Below are 24,166 nucleotides of genomic sequence, written 5' to 3' on the forward strand. Positions count from 1 at the left end.
CGGTGTTAATTGTATTTCAAAAGCATTAACGAAAGTTCGTAATTGAACTCTGCAACTTTTTTTTTTTGTACTTTCATAGAAATTTCTTCACAGTTGTATATATTTAAAACTTATATACGGTAAAATTACGCTACTATGTACGTATATTATAAATAATTCGAAACAAATGACACACGAAATAACGTTGAGCTGTATTTAGTTATCTTTCAAATTTATTCGCATTTTTTATAGCTCATCGATTATACCCAACGCCCCGAAACATTGATTGTGAAACAACCGGTTATAATATTTGTCACGGGGAAACTCGGCGTGTCATCCAGTGGGTGGAAAAAAAAACGAAAAATAAACAACAAAATCTACGTTACGAAAAGTATTATAATACGAACCGGATTTCTCTAAAAAAAAAAAATTAGCAAACAAACCCCCCCCCTCCCATGGAAAAAGAGTGACTCCTCAAAAGAAATTTTATATCAATTTTTTTTTCTTTCTTTTTTAACGCATGGTTTATCAAAAGGATGAACGAAATATTTGACCTTCGATTATCACGTTTATGCTGTATTGTTTACAATGCATGAGAAAAGCAACGGCTTTACAACCCTTTCCGGTATACGTTATACAGGTATAACAATATACACTTGATTGAACAATTTTCTCTCCCCCGCACACACGTGTACAATCTGCCGACATGTTATACAAAAGCATTGACGAAGCCAACACACTTCGCTGGACGATAATAATTGGGGGACAGTTTTTTATCCTTTTTTTTTTTTGATTTTCTCCCTTTTTCCCATCGAGATTGATTCAACGCTTAAAAGCAGCGTGCGCAAAATCGCGTTGTTAATCCTCAGAACATGGAAATGTAAATACAAAACAGAACAAAAAAAAAAAAATAAATAAAAATAATACATATTCAGAATACGTGATCACGTAATTCCGAAGCAATTTTGGCTTCGATGTCGTATTTTTATTGCGAAAAGATGAAACAAAAGACAGGGAGAAAACAAAGAGTATAAGAGATCGAAACTCCAACGGGTAGGTATGGTCGGTTAATTACATCAGGGCAAAGAAGCACTCGTAGGTTATATTCCGCGCAACTTTGGCTTCGAAATAACAAAAATGAATATGCTTTTGCCATATCGTCTGAACGTAATTTCCCTCTAATAGGTGGCATTGGTGGCAAAATGCCACGACCACATATCCCAAGACCTCCTCCTTCCTCGGTGGGCCTCGAAATTCGTTTAGACGAAAATGGAAAATAAAAAAAAAAAAAATGCGACAGCAATATTCGTGTATTTTTCGGTTTAAAGTGTAACGTTTCCTTGTGCCAATAAATCTGAATAAATCTCTGTATGATACACGATATATTGTACTTGAATTTTGTCTCTTAAACTTGAACACTGTCACATTCCGATAGGGTTCAAGTTTCTCAATCTCTGTTCAGAAATGATTTTTTTAAACGAACAATATCACGCGTTACGAATTGCAACACAATACTGTCTCAATGAAATTTGCTCGAGTATGTATGTATACTAGGTATCGAAGTTCTCACTAACAAATTGATAAAATTAATTATGAGAAAGAAAAAAAAGTCGAATAGATGGTGTGTGTATGAATATTAAATTGTCGTTGAAACAAGCGTTTCGTTCGTCGAACTGTTTCACCTCTGCAACAAGGGGAGTTTAGCCATTGTTGTAATTATAACAAATTTCAATACAAAATTTCAATAAAAAGATAGAAAAAAAATGAATGAATAAATTTTTTTATCAGACTGTATAATTCAAGCCGCATATTTCATACCTGGATGAAGGTTGGCTGCAAGGTATGCGAATAAAAACACGAATTAGTCATCAATCAGACAATTGCGTTACGATAAAATGTGCTCGGAACGTCTTTCTCCGTATGAAACCTTTTACAAGCGGGCATATCGAGGATAAACCGACTGTAGCGAAAGCAATATTATACCGCAAAAGAATGGTAAAAATATTCGATAAAAACAGACACACGTATAATCCATGTATAAGGCATTCGAAAAACAATCTTAAAAAGAGAAAGAGGAAGAAAACGAAAGACTGACACAATAAGGCATATATATGACAAGCTACGAGTCAAAGTCGTAGGTATATATGTATATATATACACACCCATGCATACATACATAGCTATAACTATGATAATATTATACGTATAATTATACATATTTAAGTAGGAAAAGGAAAATCCGGATTGCTTGAAAACATGTCGTTAAAAATATCGTGTAGCATATGGACATTTGACGAAAACAATCTGCCGCCTGTGATCTAAATGTCTGAAAACCCTACTGCAATGGGTATAATAAAGTTCCTCCATAATTGCAGCCGTTCAAAACACTAAACCGAATGAGACGGAATAACACTAGGGAAATTTTCGCCGTTTTTTTTTTTTTTTTTACGAATTGGGTAATTCGTGTAAACAAGAACTGCACGATTAAAGCTTGGCGCACGAAAAACGACGCAAAAGTACGAAGTCGCCTTGATTATACACTTATAATATAACAGGTGTGGTTTCTCTAATGGTTTTGCGCATCGCATCGAACACGTTCAATGCACGTGTATTATTTACCAAGAAATCCCGAGTCTTTCAGTATTTATTTCAAACCTACTTACATACGAACCCGGCCGAAAGTAAAAAAATTCTCCTCCTTATGCGATCGATAAATAATTAACAATTTGTTTGATAAATTTTTTTCACAATCGTAACGCAGATAAATCAGCTCATACATTCATAATTTATACCGTATGAATTATACAAAAATATAATATAAGTAATTAATGTCGTAACTTCAAAAAAAAAGTTACACTTACGCTAAAAATAAAATGATTATGAAAATGTGACGTTTTATAGAATTTATTTGTTCGTTTATTCTCTCTGAACATCATGTGAGAAGTTTCATCTGGCGTTAGATTCCCAACTTTGTCTAAAAATATTCCGCACAATATATAATGCGTAAACAATCAGCCCCAAATAATGCTTATTTGCTTATTCCTGTTCAATTTTACCGCCACTTTGTTTTCCTTGATACCAAAATCACCGCCACATATCTCATAGTTATATTTGGAATTGCTCTGCGCTACACACACAATTCGAACCGTAGACAAGTAGTGTTGTTAAAAATAAAAATAATCTTTCATGTAAGAAGAATATAAAAACGCGAGGTAAATTTATCGTTTGAACTGATTGCGATCTGACTGCGCGAACTTGGGGTTATAAATTTTCCATTCGTTGATCGCGGGGAACACCTTGGAAAATTTTACTTTACAATACATATCTATACCAATCATTATACCCTTCAAGTGAGAGCCATTCGTCCACCTATAATGTTTGCTTAATGTATGTATATATTCCTGCCGGTCGTAAAGCCTGCAGCAGAAACGATATTATACCTTCTATTCTACGCGTCGAATCTAAGATCGATCAATCGGAGCATAAAACTCTCCTCTTCTTCATCACAGTTATACGTACCAGGTGCAAAAAAATCCTCATCCCGGATAAGAATGAGCAGAACGAAGAGGAGTGAAAGACGCCTCAGCGAAGAACGCGAATTCGCTCTTCTCTGTTTTTTATTTATTCATTTTTTTTATTAATTTGTTTCTTTAGACAATCGTTGCGGGATCACCTTTTCGTGAGAATTAGAAATTCAGGCTTTCCAAACTTAGCAGCTTATTGTTAGCCTCTCTTCCACAAGGTGTTTTGGTGTTTACACACACACACACACACAGGCATGTTACGCCCGATCTTTCGTTCGCAAAAAACGTGTATATGTAAATTATCGAAAATGAAGAAAAATTCACAGTTGACACCTGTGTCAATTTTCATACGGTTAAATACCGAACAACTAATATACCTATTTCAAACCGAATATCTGTATGTTTATCATATATTTAAAGCTTCGCTAAGGCTTTATTCTAGTTTCCATTCATAGCGCGTGCAAATACGTAACGATATCCACAACCGTCTACGAAAATCCGAGCAGCTTACTTGAAAAAAGGATGAAAAGAAAAAAATAATAAAATAAAATAACAGAAAAGAAACTGTGAAATTATTTTTGGCAAACGAAACGGATTCGCGAGACGTGCGAGCCAAAATAATGACAATATAAAACTGGATAGATACTTAGCCTATGCGTCGCTGCTTGAAGCGACCGCTCGGTCGAGTTTAGAAAATCTAATCACATTTTCGGATCTATCGTCGTTCAGCGCGGCGCAAATTTTATACGGAATACGATTATAAATTTTCTGCGCGAGGCAAAGCCGCTGTACGTACAATACTACATACTTATATCGCATTTTGACACAGGTATACCTGTATACAGAGTACGAATGGAATAGACCTCAGCCATGAGATTAGCCTTGGTGGCTCGGAACGCCCTCGCGATAATTTGCTTTATGTATAATGCAAACGAAGACGAAAGTAACAGAGAGAGAGACAGAGAGAGAGAAGAAAGAAAAAAGAAAAGGAAATCAAACGAACTTTTATTGTTATTCACCGTTGCTGATAAAGTTTCACCTAGTTTTACCAATATAAGGATAAAACAATACCAGTACCGAGGAACAGATTTAATCAAAGATATTCTCCGCAATAATTTAATTGAATTAAAATTTTTTTTATCGTAAGAGTGGAACGCAGAGAATTGATTAGATCGACGATCTCGAGAGTCGCGGTAGCGTCTATTTCTTGTTTAACATTCCAACCCGTACAGTGTTTTTAAATTTTAATTAGGCAGGTACTCTCCGAGTTACGTTACTTCGACACGCGATCAAGCCGATTCCATACCCTGTTCGATTTCCGGTTTGCAGTCTATATCTATTCGGCACGTATATGTAGCATTATAAACTCGATTATATTATCGGTAATAAGTATGGTCCGAAGATTAATAATGATGGTAAATTTATCGCGAGTCTGATTTATTTTTCATCACGGTATACTAATGAGCCTGCCTGTAAAACCACGTTTATTTATAGCGGGATACCGAATTTAAACTCAAGGACTCCCGTAGGCAGCTAAGTTTCAAAATTCAAGCCTACGCCTTTTTAACACGCAGCCGTGCGCTGCAATATTCCCGCTGATGTTATACAGAGTGGGCGGCGTTTCACGCTCGCATTGTTTTCCGTATCTTTAATATCTTTAATATCTTCAAAGATATATATTCATGTGCGCCTGAAGTTCGGCTGATTAACAGGTTTTTTTTATCGCATGAAATTAATCGGTCAAGATGTCTAATTCTGGTTTCATTCAACACCTTTGTTTGTATCCCAACGCGTTGTACTCGTAACTTATTGAAACGATATCTCATTCCCGACCAGATTAGGTATCGAGAGCGGCTCTTCGACTCAAACGTCTCTTTATGCTTCGTACTGGAAACACTCCGAAAAAGAGAGAAACGAAAGAATGAACGACGATAAAATAAACAAAATCGAAACCCGTACAAGTTGCTTTCCAGGCTGGTTATTTCCATGGGGATATCATCCGTAACTCTTGGGTAAATATTGACCAGTAATAGATTGTTGTCGTGACGATGTATCGCGTACCCAATTCCTTTCTTATTGTTCTTTACGGTTTTTTCTAGTTGTTTTGATAACAAAGCTCGACCTAAAATACTATCCTACGTTGTAATCAACGATAAAAATCAGTTGACAAAGTTTCCTTCACACATTCCGATAAACTTGATTTATTCGAATGAGGATCAAAGTGTAGAGAAATCAAAAAACAGAAGGGCCACAATATCGAATTTTTAAAGAAGCGAAAACTTAACTTATTGAATATAAAAATGGGAAAAGTCGAAGTATGGAGAAGTAGAAAAACAGAAAGTTCAGAATACAGCATTTCAAAATTTGAAATCGTCAGAATTCGTTTCGATAACACGAAGTCGTGTACAGATCTTAGATTTTGCCTCGAATTTTGACGTTCGACGTTCAGTATTTCGACTTTCTATACTTGAACCTTCTACATTTTAATAATTATACGAATTAGATTTTATCGTCTTCGAGATTTCGATATTTGGGTCCTTCTATCAATCGGCCATTCTCCATTTATTCTCCGTTGTTTTTAATCTAATATTATTATTTTTTGTACCGTTCTCTTGAACAGCCAGAGCCAAAAGGCAGGTGCATGACGCTTATCGTGAAACCGGAGAAGTCGACACGTAAAGTGTTCACGGTCACAGATATACCGCAGCGTCTTCTAACGGCCGCATTACAAGAGCCTGTAACACTACACAACCGTTCGAGGCAGAGATTTCTACTTCCGGTATAGGCAGGTACCAAAGTCTTCGAAGATCCTGACCACGTGCTCGCACTCCGTCTCGCGTTACATCGAAGAACGAGTGGCGTAAAATAATACTTCGGTACTCGAGCACTTCTCGATCACACTTTTGTGCAGCTGCGAACGGTCCATAGACCAGATTACATTATTATACGAGACACTTGCGAATGTTTCGAGAGATGAAAAAAATCATCGTCATTTATCAGATCCATTTACTTGTAGTTGTTGGTACTACGTCTTACGATTCATACGATTCTAACGAAGCCTCGCCGAAATTCGTTTCGTGACTCATCGCGACCTCTCGCCCCATTCGACCCTGTTACAGATTTTGCCAAACAACCTTCGTGCTATTCTCTTCGATAGTTTGATATTCCGATTCTCACAGTTTATTTCTCTAGATTCCAGAGATCATAACCTTCTCAAGTCTTCCGAAGTTGCTACATTACGTATGTTGCGGCGTACAAAGTAACGGGCTTCTGTCAGCGCCTTGCTATTCAGGGAATACATCGATATTAGAATTCATACGTATGTTCGTCTCGGATGTTCTGAATATAGAAATCGGTCTTGGTTATCTTTTCATTTCGCATCGCACCCTTCATCCGTCGCCGCTTCGTTCGGGCTGTTACAAAACATCTCAAAACCTTGATTCCAGAAGAAAACGACGATTTGCAACGTGATGATTTGAAAATAAGAAATGAAGAGGAAAGAAAATAGTTCGTCAATATCTCGGAAGTTATTTGAAATGGTAAAAACAAATCAATTTCAATGGTAAGATACACACGAGAGATTTCTGGCCACTGAAATGTGGTTTGAAAACATGTAAAAGAACACGTATAACACACAGTTATACATATCGATTTTACAGAGTATTCAATGCTGCAAAATTACTGAAATTACAACTCTGCAGCTTCAAGTTATATTTTGAAATAATAATTCGTCGAAATTTCTATCGTCGTGAAAATATTTCGCTAAATCTCCCGGGTGAATATCACCGTTACAATCGCGTACAGTACGGTGTAAAAATAAAAGCACTGAACAAACCTATACGGTATATACCGTAGAGTGTAAATAGGCGCACAAGATCGAACAAGCATACCCGATACATCGTTTTCTGAAGATTGATTGCCGCGTAAGGAATAATATAACGGAAAACATACCGCAGTAATCATATAAAAATGAGGATTGCACGCTTCTCGACTTGAGATATAAAATGACGATGAAAAAGAAAAAAAAAAATCGGAGACCTAGGCCACGAAGATAGAGTGAGTCACGGGTATCTGGTCTGGGACTATCGTCAAATATTTTTCCATCAACAGGATGTGCAGACCGCACTGTGTGATATTTTGAATACAAAGAAACAACACGTCTCATGCACATAGGTAGAAACAGCGATGCACCTCGAGTGACTCACCGTTGAACAACGTGGGAGGAAGATCCGGCTTGTACGCGTGAAAAAAGAAGATATATTGAAATGTGATTCCCTGCATTATCGACCGTGTCTTTGACCCCCTCGAATCATAACCGGACAATGGATACTTGGGGCGGGGAGGTCAGATAGCGTTATCGATTGCAGGAAGGCGAGACCTCAGGGGTTCGAAAACGAGTCCCATTCTCATGGCTGGTAAATCCCGAGGGAACGTCGAGATGTGTATCCGATAAATCGGGGATAGTCCGCTTGATCCTTCCTTCCATCCATCCAGACATCGCCCTCCGAAAGTCGCAAATTATCCCCGAATAGCCGCGGAGAGATTTCCAAAGATCGTCCGCGTGCGCGAATGATGATCGTGCAGCAGGTTGTTGTGCCGGGTTAGGAATGCAGTCTGAGTCTGGCTCTCCGTTGCAGCAGCGCCGGGATTAAGTATACGGAGAGGCAACGACCTGAACAGAGAGAAGCCCAGAAATATCCACCGCCTGTATCGTCGTACATTTTCGCCTGCCACCTGCCGACTCGATCGATATCAATTCTCAAATTCGGATCACTCCGCGATGTCCTCGGACTTTGGGAACACGCTCCGAAAGGCGCATGCTCTCCACGTATACCTGATGCAATATACGGGAACTCCCGATACCCGTTGCACGAATTCAAGCTGAAAGATCACCGTCAACGCATTGAAGCGAAGTTGCGGCGTTCAGTCGTGTCGAAGAGTTGATACAAAAATTGCACTGTGGGACAGATTTATCGGTTCTGATCACCTTAGCACACGTGTAAATGTACGTACGAGTTGTGCGGATCGTATTCGTTGCCAGTAATCTGAGGTTAAGGCCACAGTGGTAAGTGCAAAGGTGCTTTGACCTGTGCGAAGACTACTTTTCGAGCGATAAAGTGCGTAACAAGTACAGAAAACTGCCAGCCTGCGATACTCGCTCAGCGTCGAATTTTATTCGCGAATCGAGTTAATTTAGAAGATTTAAAAGTCGGATCAACAGATCCACGGTATATTTTATAAAGTTGATCACACACGGTGCATCGTTAAGCTTCGATGTAATTATTACCGAGCTCAATTTCTACAAGATAATTTTATCAGTTCATAAGTTTGGTACAATTTTCAAGTTGCGAAATGCGAAGTTTTGTTTTTTCTTTTTTTTTCTTTTCAAAACCGGATAGTTACAATAACTCGTAAGATCTCAACCTCGTCCTGATCGCAACTGCATCTCGACTCGTGAAAAGATCTTCGAGCCCCAAGATCTCAGGTAGACGCGTTACGGCTCAGGTATAATCCAAGATGGTTGGAAATTTAGAAGACAGAACTCGCTGCAGAGCCGTTAACGGTGCGACGGTGCGGAGACGGACTTAATTTTCAGAGCCCGTTTCGCAGATTTTTAACCATACTGTACGCAAGCGTTGTTGAATGCACCCTGCGTCCTGTGGGAATCCGGGCTGGTGCAGCGGGAAAATCGATACAATGTCCCTTGCAGGACCACGTGGCCTTGACTGATAGTCACACTGCCTTTCAGGCCTGGAAAATCGTCGGGGAAACGGCGATTTCGTTCCACTGATCGTGAGAGAGAAAAAACCAACGACCGTTTGCCGCGGGTTGCTTGCTTGCTCCGGGATCAAGCGATACCTTCGAAAGGCGGGTTGAGATTTTATCTTGATCCCGGGTCCTGGCTAATCTTTGCCTTATCTTATCTGATCGCTATCCAGAGTCGAAGACATCCCGGTTTCTGGTTCGAGATACAGTGAGAATCTGGATTACCAGCACGCGATTCTGCGGACAGACGTCAGACGAGGAAGTCCAGCAGATTTCTAATTACATAATTTTTAGTACCGTCCACAGTCGTATAATTTCGTAATCCACGTACGACTTGTGCATAAAATTCGTCGAGACTGGTTCGCCGGTATTCGTATATCGTATATTATATAATATTCGTACATCGCCGGTGTTTGATGAATACTGTAAACATTTGGGTTTAATTTATACGAACGACGCGATCGCGGCAATAAATGTTGTCTGAAAACGTTTTCGGGCCGATATATACAGCTGTATACGGTATAGTATGTACAACTCGTCGATGTGTCCTGCATTTGATGCAGTAATTTCCTTGTAATTAGACCAGCAAGTATTCATACCGAGGATTGAATACCGCACTGTTAGGTAATTAATTAAAAATTGATCACTAGCTTAACGGACACGCGATGATCGAGTGATGCGTTTGGATCAATTTTTTTATATTAAATAAGAGAGCCGAGGAAAATGGTTTTCAAGAATTTGACCGAACCGGATTTTCCTCTAATGCAAAAAAGCGTAATTATTCGATCATGTAACAAAATATCGATGTTCGAGGAATACCCGGAACCGATGATAAAAAAGAAAGACAATAATGCATCGGAAAAATCCTTTTCACCTATGTTACGCACATTAGTAACACAGATAACTAAGATCGTTACGAACTTGTGATTTGGAAAATTTCTTGTTACAAATCGATGAGCAGCTCACGGTCTTGATTGAGTCCATTAAATCCTCGATCTGGAATTTGGAATACATTATTATGCAACGTCCTTGTCTCTTACGAGGAACTTTATGTTGCATAAATAATAGAAATAATTGATCGAGCCGTTCAAGAGCAAGAAAATAATTCCGGATGCAAACTCCAAGAAGTTAATTAATTAACCGCAAGGATCAAATCCAGTTTTTAACATCCTTTTCGACCATCATTCGTAGACTACAAATTTCCGGGAATGCGAACGATTTTACTCTGTAATAACAACGAGAATGAGTGCTTTTTTTTTACTGATTTTGAAATTTTGAAATTTAAGGAATTGAAGGAAAAATAACGGTGAAAAGACCCATTGTTCATCCATTACTTGGGATCATTCAATTTAATGTGAACACCACCTCGAGGCATTACTCTTTTGGTAAACTACACCTAGTCTGTTAATGACCGTTTAAATATCTTATTCTGGTGAGCTATTTTTTCTTTTATACATGTACAATATACTTGTGTACGTATATAGTTAGCCTATACGTATGATACGCAATACGGAAACTTCTGACGGCCGTCGAACGTACGTGTATAAAAAAAGGCCCCCGCAGAGCAAAGTAAACTTTTAAACAATACATGCGCAGTGTTTTTTCACTAATCGAAAGGCACAAAACAAAGTCGTTTTTGGTGGAATTCTTTATAGACCGATAAATTCCAAGAACAGTACGATCGTTGTGTAATTGAATCAACATTTCGATTGTTAGGTAATATACTTAGATGTAGCGGCAGTACTTACGTCTCTTCTTCTCCGACCTTTGAACTATAAAATAACCGGTGTAATAAATTCACGCTCCGTATGATAGTACCAAAAATGGACATGGAGGATAGAAGAAAAAAACAGCACAAAACCTGCGCTGACGAACGGGCTGTAAAAACGCCAATTGGAAAAAAAAAAAAAAAAAAAAAAACAGGAAAAACCAAGAAAAGTAAAAAATATGAAAGAACCGAGACAGAATTTGTAAAAAAAAAATAACGCGTTATCTGGATCCAAGTGTCAATTTCCAATCTGCAGATATATCGTAATCCGTAAACTAAAGTGGATGGCATTATACATGTTTTCCGCGACAGCTTGAATATATGTAACATATACCACCACCGTCATATCTCTCGGACTTTTGACTGGAATTGAAAAAAGATAATACGATCGCGCAGGTTTATTGCCCGTTGAGAATGTAGATAAGCAGCGGGGGGTTACGATACGAACATGTACAACCATGTACAGCTACATCAGTATTTTCAGCGACAAGCGTAAAAATATAAAGTCGATGAAAACTTTCCTCGGCATATGACGACACACATCGCGCACGAGGATGAAGTTGGTAATTCGTTACTGTAACGATGCATGATTTGGAAAAGTCGTTACTTCGCACCTTTAGCGATGTCTGAAGTTTGGTAAACAATGATTTAAACAAGACATACTCTTATTTGGAAAAGCCAACTCCTTCAAGTCCATTCGAAAATTGCGCAATAATTATTTTTTTTAATTATGTTATGTTAACGTTTAAGAATGACCAAGAAAAAATTGATTTTCGATTGAATCGATTATTTTTCCTCCGTAATCGGTATTCGTTTTTCAATCCCATGAACAACGCAATGCAATAACAATTTATGTGATTAAAGTATCTTACTCGCTGAGTACCTATTTCATATAATAAGTGAAAGATAAATGAATATTTTCACCTGAAATTGAAAAATATCTTGACTGAAACTGTCAATGATGAAAAAAAATTTCCGCCGTTAAAAGCAGATACTGAAATTTACGAAATTTTAAAATAAAAAAAAAAAAAAAATACGAAGTAATCGAAGAACCGATTAATTTTTACCGATTCAATCGAGTCGTGTTCGATAGTTTTTTCGGACGCATCGATTATTTTTACCTTATTCTCAGTGGGCGCGACCTCAGATCATTACCCACGTCCAGAGGAAAACCGAGGTCTGCCTGCTACCGTAGACAGCCCGAATCAATCGAGTCCCGAGGCGTGCAGAGATCAAGACACTCACAATCAGCGGCTTTACGACGTCGCGGTGAAGTCGACTCGATTTCGCCCTCGGGAAACGAACACGAGCGTATTAAAAGCGGGGACAATTGTAACCATGGGCCCCACAAGCGCGTAAACTTGGTTGATGGGGTTATCGGTGTGGGGTGGAGGGGCGGAGAACTGGTGTCGTTAAAAATAGACGGTTAATGGGCCGAACGACGAGCGAGTGAAAACGCGCTATGGTGCCGGAGAAGCACGCCTAATCCTGGCAGCTTTTCGAGCTGCTGCAAAGCGGGATATCCGGACAATGCGGCTCGGCTCAGTCGTTGCGTGCAAAAAAGAACACGACTGAAATTGCGATTTTGCGATACCACTGTTGCGTTGGAACATATGAATCGCAGAAAAGAAAATCGTCGTGACCAAAGTCGTAGAGAATTGAATTTCCTAGGACTTTATTTGTATGATCATTTTTGGTAAAAATTTGAAAATCGCCGAGTTATTTGACGAAATAAATTCCAACTTAGATTCAGGATTCCGGCCGAAGCTACTGCAGGATTTAGACTCCCGTTCCTCCTCCTCCTCCTCCTCCTCCTCCTCCATAGATTGAAAAAAGAAAATAACGTGATTTAAACGACAAAATATTTTCAGTTCACGTCAGCCAATAGACGACGTTACGTTCCTTCTAAAATTGGGCAATGTGTTACAAATAAATGCACGCGCTGCGCGCCAAACGTTGATGTTTAAATAAATATGCACAGAGGGCATAAACGTCGTGTCACACGAGTTTTTCCCGAGTTTCATTCAGTGATAAATTGTTACCGTAATATGAAATGAGGTTGTAAAATTTCGCCCGGGTATAAATCTCTCTCTACTTTCCGACCGAACAGTTTTCAAGGCTTATATTACAGCCGAAAATTTGTGCAGGAAGTTTTTCAACCCGATGCGCATGAATGAATGTTTATATAATACGCTTTATTTATACACACATGCTTCAACTGTGTATTATAATGCACTTTCCAACGTTTTTTAATGCGCCAACTTACATTCACGTCACGGAACGCGACCTGCGGATGATCGACGTGGAAAACAAGTCAACTTGGCAAATTTAGCAACTTTGACGGAAGAATACCGCATGTGTAATGAGCAATGTCAATGTCCACTGGATAACAGGGTGCGGTGGACCAAGGTTTTTTAATCGCTACCCAACGATTGTTGCACATTGTTTTTTGCAACAATTCCTCTACTTCGTCAAAAGTAATTTAAAATTAGGATTTAGAAGGAAATGATTGAGCATTCAGTTTATTCACGGTGATTTACTTTCTGCTCGACCGAAGAATTAAGACAAAATCGGATTCAATTTTTTTCATCTACGTAATAACAACGGTTTGTAAAAATTTACAAAGATACGTGATTCTCGGGGTAAGATTTTTACTCACCTCGTTCGATCTGCCCGTTCAATTATAAAGAATAATTCGCGATAAATATTGATAACTGCAGTTACAACACCGTTCGTTTACCGCGATGATGATTGTAGCAGCATATATCGACAGTTGATAATTAAATGTAATAATAAATTGATGCCTGTAATTTGCGATCGATCATAGCAAGGTGGGTGAAGGGTGATTAATCGGCTGTGCCATGCTTTCGAGCGAATCGATACATTTCGTATAATATCGAGGAACGATGACACTGAGAATAAACGCAAGATCATCATCATCATCATCATCACGGTCGCGGCCTCCTCAGGGTTATAAAAATTTATCGTCGTCACGTTTTAAATGCTGCACGAATTTGTGCCAAATACACATACTTTAATCGCCGCAGCGGTGCGAAAATGAGAATTGTATTATTTAACCTGGCCAATTTATTTCTTTTTTAATACAATACAGTATCATCATATAATTGTGTACTCAGATGTTGTATTGTATGGACAGATATAATGCGAGATCTAATGTCAAGTCGCGCCAGTCACTAATATACACTGGCGCCAGTTTAAAAGTTCACTTCTCTGATAACATTTCACTTATTTTACATACGTTCATGTGTTATTTGCATTATATGCAGACCGCGTTTTACCGTACCATGCCTTTTGTATAAATTAATAAGCATGTAATAAAGTGAGAGGCGTGACACGCCGAGTATATTTAAAAAAGTATTGTAAGGTAAAAGCACAAGTAAATAAATGTTATTATACAAAATTATGACTGCGAAATAGACAAATATCATCTCGTTGCTTCGAAACGAATCAACAAATAAATGCATTTAAATGAATAAATAAATAGTGGGAAAAACAACAACGGATAAGAGAGAATTGGCAGAAATTATTGCAGAAATATAATATGACCGTCAGCCGCGGGTCAGAGGTCAATAATATTATGGCATTCGAGCGAATGTTGCGCGAGAGAAAATGTTTTTTATTTCATCTTCTTCTTCCCCTTCCTCCAGCTCTCTGTGCCACTTATCGCTGTAATTTTTTGTTTATTTGAACTCGTATCAAGACCCCCCTTGAATGTGCAATCCATTTTCTATTCTCGTCGTTATCTTAACTGTGTTATAAAAAAAAAAAACAAGAAAAAAAAAACTGATATATCTGACACACACTCGTACTTACTCGTGTCATCTTAACCGTACATCAAGCTCGAACATGTGTGGAAGATACGTGTATAGATATATTTATATTATATTTCCGATTCTCTTGTTAACATAACGAAATTCACCAAGGAGTAACAATTTCCCCAGACGTACGGGATTACACAAGCTCGGCTTAAAATAGGCATAAAAAATCTGTTGTACGAATTATTAACCCACGGGCGAACATCAAACACCGCAACATTTACATTACAAATAAAACATCACAACAACAAATTTTCAATTCGCGTTCAAACCGGCACGTTTACCCATTCAATTTGCGACAAATTCGTGCGAGATTCTTATCTGCGCGTGGCGTAATATTTGCATACCGTTTCTACCTGCGTGTGTATAATTATATCAATAAATAGTAAGTTGTGTCGTGATTCAGCTCAACTTGCATCGAGCATGCTGCACACATTAGCGACTTATAAATACAATTCGTAGGCGCTGCAGTTTCTCGATTATAATTCAAATTTTTCGTAGCTTCTTTATACGCATGTATATCGTATATACACTTCGTCGACTCTAATAGAATGAAAAAGTACATGTAAGAAAGGCAAGCGTGATATCAAATATAATGCGTCGATAATATTCCACGCAATAAATCATCATTATTTCAACTCTAAACTCGAATCATCGACACGATCTCGGGGTTATAAATCACTAGATACCTACAGCTGCAACACACGTGATATCGAGACTACGGAATTTACTCGAGTTGAAAATTCATCGCGACCTTTGCCTTCTAAAGCATAAATAAACACGGTGAGTATAATCGAGAACTCGTCATCGATAAACAACGTTCCTCGATCATTTTCCTATCTCGTTGTTTGACCGTTCCGTTTTATGAATGACTCGGAAGAAAATCCACAAAGCGTAACAAAGATTTTCAGATACAATCGATCCGCGGAGGTGTTCGTGGACATTTCCGAACAACACGATATACTTTCTGATTCACGATTGTTTTCAACTACTCACACATGTGACATAATTGACTCGTAATTAGTTACACGGAGAAAATGAACGAGAAGTAGTCACTACTGGAAAATTGTTTGCTGAAACAAACACGACAATTTAATTTACCCCACCTCGATTACACGCCGCCACAATATACGTACCGGGTATAACTTCTAAACATTTCATAAGTCGACTCCTTTCACTTTCAACTACAGCGGTACGTAGGTATACGTCGCAGAGATAAAATATGCCGATGAAATCGAGGATATGCGAACCGCAAGAAGCGGGAAGAAAATGACTTGCAATACGGTTAAAAACTACTTGCAATGAAATTATATCCCGGTACGAATAAATGAACCGTCAAATCTCTACCGTGTGTAAACGTATTATTTTTACAAATTTGTTTTTTTTTTTCTAGCGTCGATCACACTTTGTTTCTCCGATCTAGGAACTGAGTTTCTTCAAAGCGGAAGTCAAGTGAAAAAACATCTTCAAACTCGTTTCATTTCTCGGAGAATATAACTCGTTGAAAATTAAGCCGAGTTTCGATTATACGTAGCTCATTCATTATAGACGACTTCGGCACTTTTACAATCTACCGTAGGTACCTGATTGAATAACTGAAAATTGCTTGCTAGATACAAGTTGCACGATTTTACCGTTCGATTACAAGCAAACGTATGTTGTACGCTTTTTGCAACTCCGACTACTTTCCCCTGTGAAACACTAGGTTGTACATGTGGGCATAACACAATTCCGATAAAATAGAAAAATATTTCAGATAGGTTAGACTGAAATCCAGAGTAAAATACCCTTTACCGTTATCGCATCGCACGTTAAAAGGAATGGATATCTCGTTTCCTGCCGGCGGCGCTTCGAGCAGGCACTTACACTGTACATTTAGAGCGTGGAATTTCAAAACTGTGTCTGCGTTCATTGTCAGAGAGCGCCGCGACGTTCAAGGGGTCAACAAAATGACCCCTTTTCGGTATGCCGGATGTGCCTATACGCCATTCCTGGCAGACGTTACCGTATATTCTTATTACATTGATAGTAGGATGCAAAAGGGAGCCATCGTTGATTCTTTGTCTCGCACTAATGTCGCGTATTATCCGTATACTTGAGTGTAATAAGAACGCGGTACTATCGCCAAATTCTTTCACCCTTAAAAATGAATTCCGAACAAAAGCGTTTTGTGTATTGGAAAGTAAAGAAACCCTTTCGATCCAAAAGGAGAAAAAAAAACCTCTGTAAAGTAAAATATGTAAAGTAATTGACAATGAGGTGCACAGGTCGATATTAAGCACTGCAGGTATGATAAATATACGCACGAATCACTGACCCTGATTTTCATCCAAGAAATTACGTAAACTATCAAGCTCAAGATCTCTGAACCGGTTATTTTTGTTTTCTTGCTCTTCGTTTCTGTTCCCTCCGTACTTTTTTCGGTTTTTTTTTACCCGCGATATCCACCCACGCGACTGAGGATCAGCTTCTTGAGCGAAAACTTGACCTGTCTGAGCCTAATATAGAAGCCATCTTTTCACACTCTTGGTCTGCATAGGTGTAGAAAGCATCGCTTGTACCGCCGTGTCACGACTCGAGCGTCGTGGCGGCAATAAATAATTTAACGGACGGTAGCCTGTACAAAACTATACAGGAGTGATTTTTTCCACGCGGTAAAATGGGCTAAGACAAATCATTTCAAACTTACATACACTCACTTATTAACATCCACGAAATATCCCGGACAAAAAAAAATACAATGCAAAAAACTTGAATAAAATAACTTCATTCGTACATGGCATGCGTACATACATGCGTATAGGTATAATTCGATGAAAACACTTTTGTCGAAAACATATGATAACGTATATTTAAAAAAGTAAACAAATTGACTGCACGAGTGGCGCGATACATGATCCAACGAAATTGACGCGCTCGTGACAGTCGCGGCCGAGAACCATATTTATTACTAAAAACGTACGTACGCAACACATCATTAACTCTTCAAAACAATATTTGCGATAAGATGAGATAACCGGAGAGATCTTTTTTTCCTGGTATAGATATTAAGAGCGCCGTTCGAATAGAGGAAACGAAATTTTCCTGCCACCGCAGGGCATGTGCCAGGAACGACGACCAGAGACGCCCCTCTCCTATTATTATACGGACGTAATGCTGCAGCATCAGCATCACCGCCATGGTGGTTTATAATCTGGGTTAGTTGACTTTCCGCTTAACCCGTATATATTATATTGTTATAGCTACGAACCGCGTAGCTCTCTCTACGTAATTCACATCAGTGGAATAAACGGTTCGTCGCGTATGCAGAAGGCATTCGCTGTTGTAAATTGTAATATTACACAGGGTAGTCTGTAGAATATTTAAGTTAATGAGTGGCGGGAATTGAATTACGCAAAGCCGAACCAGGCCGTTAATTAATTAGACACGTGCTTTTTCATTTTCATCCAGCTGAAGGGAATTTGTTTCACGTTTCTCAATATGCGTGATATGATTCTGGCAAGAGTATTAGACATAGCCGTATGCATTAGAGAACTTTTTTCTTAGAACTCGACGAGAGCTTAAAAAGTCTTCGACGTAACTTTCCTCTATCTGTTTGCAGAAGTGCGGTATGACGCCAAATCCATTAATCTGGTTGTAACGAAATATAACCCAAGATCTGGCCAGACCTTGGAGTATTCACAGAAAAAAAAAAAAAAAAAATCGGTTCGGTAGTTTTGGATTTATAAGCGAACTTACGGACAGACGCGTCTAGACGGGCAGAAGGACATTGATTTTTGTACATGTAGAGAAGAAGAGAAGAGATGTTGATATTATCCCTACGATGTGTGCGTAATCTGTAATGAGTTAACGACCGTTACCGCATAATTCATGTTCGTTTGATTGCAAAAAAAAAAAAAAAATAAAAAATCTATTGAGCCGAAATAACGTGTACGAGACGAAAAAGAGAATAATTATAAATGAGAGAACAAAAAAAAAAAAAATAAAATAAAGCACGTTTTGGTAGGTAAATAATGTTCGTAAGTAAATATTTTCGAGCGGTCTGGACACAATTTCGCGCGGCATGCAGACGACGTCGAACAATCTTTTTCACAGTGAATTGCGCGCTTATTCGAACGCTTCGCGCCCGCGTGGATCACTCATTCATCATTCATTCATTCATTCATTCGTCTACTTCATGTCTGGTACCGCTGCTGCTGCTTCTCTTCTTGTCGAATCCAAAAGTTTTTTTTACAACCACTTATCTACATATTTGTTATTCAAATAGGCAGATTCGAGTATATAAAACTGAGATATATTTCTAGTGGAGTTATTAGATACAAACAAAATCGACATTTATGTATCAGATAATATCTACGTGGATCTGCCCGAGATTGTGTGTTATTATTGTTATTATTTTACCTTATAAACAGGATTAAAAAAATAAAAATAAAAAAATGCAAGGTATTATTATAGCCGCTATTTTCAAGTTTTTACGATACACGCACCCACCGTGAGTAATAAAAATCAGCTTCTTCGCTTTCCGGTCTTATCGTCTAGATGACACGAAGTTAACACTCAAACTCAAACTCCTAGTCGCCGCGGATTACGAGTGCTAATAATAAATATGTCTGCGAATTTTTTAGCACGCTCGACCGTAAAGAACAATGCATTTATCGAGCGATTATTTCACCTTTGTTTTGCTCACCATCAAGGTATATTTTTATACTATACTTTTATACCTATATACGATACTATACTAACAATGAATTTTCTAATTCCTCAAGTTGCTGTAACGGGTTTTTTCCACCCTCAAACCGATAATTGTTATCAAGAATAACAATTTCAAATTCCTTCAAAGAATCTTTTATTCCCCAAAAAAAAAATTGTGCCAAAGCGATAAATCTCATCAGTTTTTCGGGATGTATTGGATTAGGTTTTCTAAAATTTGACAAAGAACAACGCTTGTTTCAGCATATTTCGCGCTAAAAAAAAAGTCTCGTAAATCGCAATGAACTGCTACATGTATACAGTGGATGTCCATATCGATTCAACGGTATAATATTATATCATTGATAATTATTCGTGTCACGTTTGGTTTAGCGTTACTGCACACGCACGCAACGCCGCTGCTTTCACCCAATCCCCGTGCATGTACGGAAAGAATACATACCTACATCCAACACCAGTGGAGTGAAAAAACAGAACGAAAAGAAAGAGAAGCGAGGAAAAGAAGCGAAGAGAAGAGAAGGGAAGAAACGCAACGAGAAATTATTGAAAAATTTCCACCCACCAGGCTTCCATTTCATCAACCTAGCCAAGAACCCAAACCGAAAGTAAACCCCGTATAACATAGTTAGCCCGTCGAGCGACGAGGAAAGTTATACGTATGTAGGTACGTACATATTACGAAATAGCAAAGACCTGCCAAGACAAGAATGAATATGAGACGCGATTATCCTAGTCCAGCCGAAATGTACAATTGAAATTTCAATTTTTCGATACAGTTATTTAATTTTTGTAATCCAGGAGGGGGGTCATCGGTAATTTAAATTTAGAATTTCAACCAGTATCCCGCAGTAGCTTCGGCCGCCATCTTGAATTTATGGGAGAATTTGTTTCTGTCAAATAACTCTGGTATTTTCAACATTTGACCAAGAACGGCAATTACTAAACTTGTAGGAAATTTAACACTCCGCAACTTTGATTGTGACAATTTTTTGACTACGATCGATATTTTCCTAAACCTAATCGAAAATCCCCTCCCAAGGATTCGAATAAGAAAATTGGTCTTCCTAACAACTTCAATTTCAGGTGTTCTTTCCTGTAATGACGTAGCGACTGGCAATGAGCTATGCGACGAGTTTTGGTTCGAAACAACTCGGAGCGGAAAGATCGTCGGATGGCGTGCATCCCGGAGTTTTGAACCCCAGCTGCAGGTCCGTCTCGCTGTGGGAGGGACCCGCGTTAACGTTGACGGATAGATCAGGGCCAGCAACGTGAAGGAGCTGAATTACCGTCGTCGAAATAACTCGTGCATGTGCAGCGGTAATGGAAGGGAAAGCGAGATAAAGAGAAGGAAGAGAATAAAATATTTACGACGATGCGCCGCTTCGTCGCTTTGGTTATGCTGTGTTCTATCAACTGTACCGACGTACCGAAGATGTAAATATTCGTGTAACGTATTTAACGTGTGTAACCGGGTTCTTCCTCCTCCTCCTCCTTCTCTGTTACAAAATCACACACTCAAATAAAAATTACTCGTGCATCATCATGCACGTGCAGCAGGATAAATTGCATCTACTCTCTCCGAAAAGTTTTTACACCACGGCACGCGCGGCAGATGCAATTAATATACGTCCATTGGTGCTCTGTTATGCAGACACGCATATACCGTTCGTATATTACAGTGTGTATATTTTCCCTCCGAGTAAACACACCACTCGGTATTATTTGCGTTGAATAAAGCCACCCATGCACCAGACTCCCGCAGGTCTCTAAATTTCCCAGGCATATATATATACTCGTGTACTATGTAATCACAGTTCACGCCCAAGTCTAAAAGGCAATTAGTGAGCGACACTTAGCGCCCGCGGTTCTTTTACTTGTACCGTTCCCAACTTCAGGGCGTACCTGTTTCCTCATTCCCATGATGCACCCGGCAAACGGTAAACAGTAAAAAACAAAAAACCGTCGTGAAGCTGAACGAGGTGGATATCATTAGTACCAACTTTAACGATCGTCGTTAAAAAAAAAAAAAGTGAGCCACGTTGCTCCGGTGACTTGAAAATCAATTTCAGTGGCAAGTTCGAATGTACCGTATTACCGTGTATCGCGATCAGCTGTGCCGAGTCCCTGTCGTCGATCGGATTGCGCGTTTGCAGGCGCAACACGGAAACAAGATACGATCGCCGACGGTGGCTCTAAGCCTTAGCTGAAAGAAAGAAACGTTTGTATACAGTTTGTTCAACTCACCGTCACAGGTATTCCCAGGAACCGCTGAACCACAGCGTGGATCGATCAAGCACCCACTATATCGAAACTGACGAATCAAGTACACCCGACATTTCGCCTAAAATGGTAATAATTGCGCGCCTCCGCGTATCCTGTGAAACTACCAACGAACGAAAGGCGATGCTCTCTTGTCTTTTCGAGGACCGACGGCGCTGCCAGCCACGGAATCACTAAACTCTCTTTTTCTGTCTCTATTTCCCTCTTGCGTTAAGCGTGGGCTTAGTTTCTCGCTCCGAAGACGAGACTAACGGATTATTATTCAATTACCCGGATACAAATATTCTCCAATTATCGTCCGAATCGTCGCACTCGCAACGATGTATTCTCCCATAGTTCCGCCCTTGCGATAAAAACTCTACGACACTTATCTCGTCGACCGTTAACCACCGGCGAGTGACAATATTCGCTCAAAATTTATTCCTGCGGATATATATTCCAGCGCTTTTTGTCACCGCGTCTCGCTCACCCTCTGCTGCCTATAAGCGTGTACACTGCAGCGACTGATCGACGCTCCGTCGAGCTACTCGGTTCGCGTCTCTCTGGGAACTGAATTCGACTTGGGAGACTCGACTCGGCGAGCCGGCTCGGGATTCCCCCTTCTCCGCAACCCGCCGCCGAGAGCAGAAGACCTCGATGCACGCCGTGTGCCTATTACATTTATCTCGCATCCTCCTCTTCGCTGTCTTTTCATAGGCGATAATATTCTCAATGGGACTCGTCCACGCGACGTCCTCCCTCCCCCCTCGCCCCCGGAGGTTCGCAAAAAAATCTACTAAGGCCGGAGAATGGAAATTTTCAAGACGCGTATGTCAGTTTCATGGAATCTCAAAGTACGGGAAGTCGGAGTTAAGGAGAATATCGTACAAAAAAAGGATAAACATTGACCATCCTGTATACTTTGGAATACTGTAATATAGATTTTGGCGTTTTTGATAATCTTATGTACGTACGTACACTTTTACTATACATATATGTATACATTTGAAGTATTCCACGCCAACTCGACGAATTATTGCCCCTCACCGTTTTTCATTTCGATCATAAATTTTCATACGATTGTCCCAGCTCTAAATAATACTCCTGAATTATTTCACACTTTCATCTCAAACTTTTATTTTTTAATAATTGTTTGCAGTCGTAACGGAACGCCATTTGTGAAATTTTCGAAGAACATTCTTAAAAATTCTTCTATCAGAGAGGATTATTTTAGGCTGAATCGGAAACTGAAAACACATTTTTTTTAATATTTATTCGACTAATTATAGAAAAACAATTCATAAATAGAAAAATCTGGTATAATTCAGGAGTGCTATTTACAATTAGAGTTGGGACAATCGTATAAAAAATTATGGGCACAATCAAAAATGGCGAGGAAAAATCATTGGTCGCGTTGGCGTGGAATATAACATACCTAGAACAACCTAACTACATTTTGACATTACATGTTTACATTCAAGTTCGTACTAACAATGTGCCAAAACAATGTAACAAAATTTGAGTTTAATTTTATCGTCGAATGAAACCCGGCACGGTGCAGGGTGCTTCGCGCAGTATAATTATTCATATTTTTATGAAATTAATGCCTTTAAAACATCTGCTTGGCTTAACAACTTTGACAGTATTATCAAAAGTGGTCTTAAAAGTAAAAAAAGATACTGAATTCAAACTTGGGTACTAATAAATCAGCAATGCCTCAACTAACCCGGTTCATTTACATTTGGTCAAACCCTATGAATTCGAAATTTAAAAGTTCCCCTTGTGTCACGAACGTAAGAGTATCTACATGTTCGGTTGAGAATATTTTTTATTTTTTTTTCGATTCGGCAAGTTACTAATTCGTAGCTGTTGCAACTTTCGCGCTAATGAATCCGTAAAATCTGTTCACGGGATGGAAAATCACCGGAATGATCGACGAAAACGTCAGAATCCCGTGACTCAGATGCTTCTATATGTAATTCGAAAGCGGCAGTGTTTGGGTTCAGCAAGTTCACTCCGTGCGAATGAATTTCTGCTCGTTCGATATTCAATCATCGGCTGCGAACGTTTAGTGACATGATTACGTCATCGACCTATCCTGCGAACCGTATAATAACATGCATATGCGTCTACATATGCGTAGAGAGAAACTTGAAAGTTCCTATGAGAAACTATGCAGCATCGATCCTTCCCCACTTTCAGACCCAGACAACCTTGATTTCGTTTAAATACTAATATCGTAGTAAACATTTACACCGCGGGCAGAGACTCATCGGTAAAATGACCATAGTTCCCATGACTTTGTGCCAGTTGACATGCCGCGA

At 39.1% G+C, this 24,166-nt stretch overlaps 1 protein-coding gene across 1 annotated transcript in view; it reads right to left on the reverse strand.

Moving 5' to 3' along the window:
* The window catches only part of LOC124177681, a 46,214-nt gene extending 23,763 nt beyond the window's left edge, over positions 1-22,451 (reverse strand). The window contains exon 1 of the mRNA XM_046560320.1: positions 21,828-22,451. The gene's annotated coding sequence lies outside the window, so the exon portion shown is untranslated. The remainder of the gene's footprint in view (positions 1-21,827) is intronic.
* Between the last annotated feature and the right edge of the window lie 1,715 nt (positions 22,452-24,166).

This window comes from Neodiprion fabricii, chromosome 3 (genome assembly GCF_021155785.1).
Source record: "Neodiprion fabricii isolate iyNeoFabr1 chromosome 3, iyNeoFabr1.1, whole genome shotgun sequence".
NCBI lineage: Eukaryota > Metazoa > Arthropoda > Insecta > Hymenoptera > Diprionidae > Neodiprion > Neodiprion fabricii.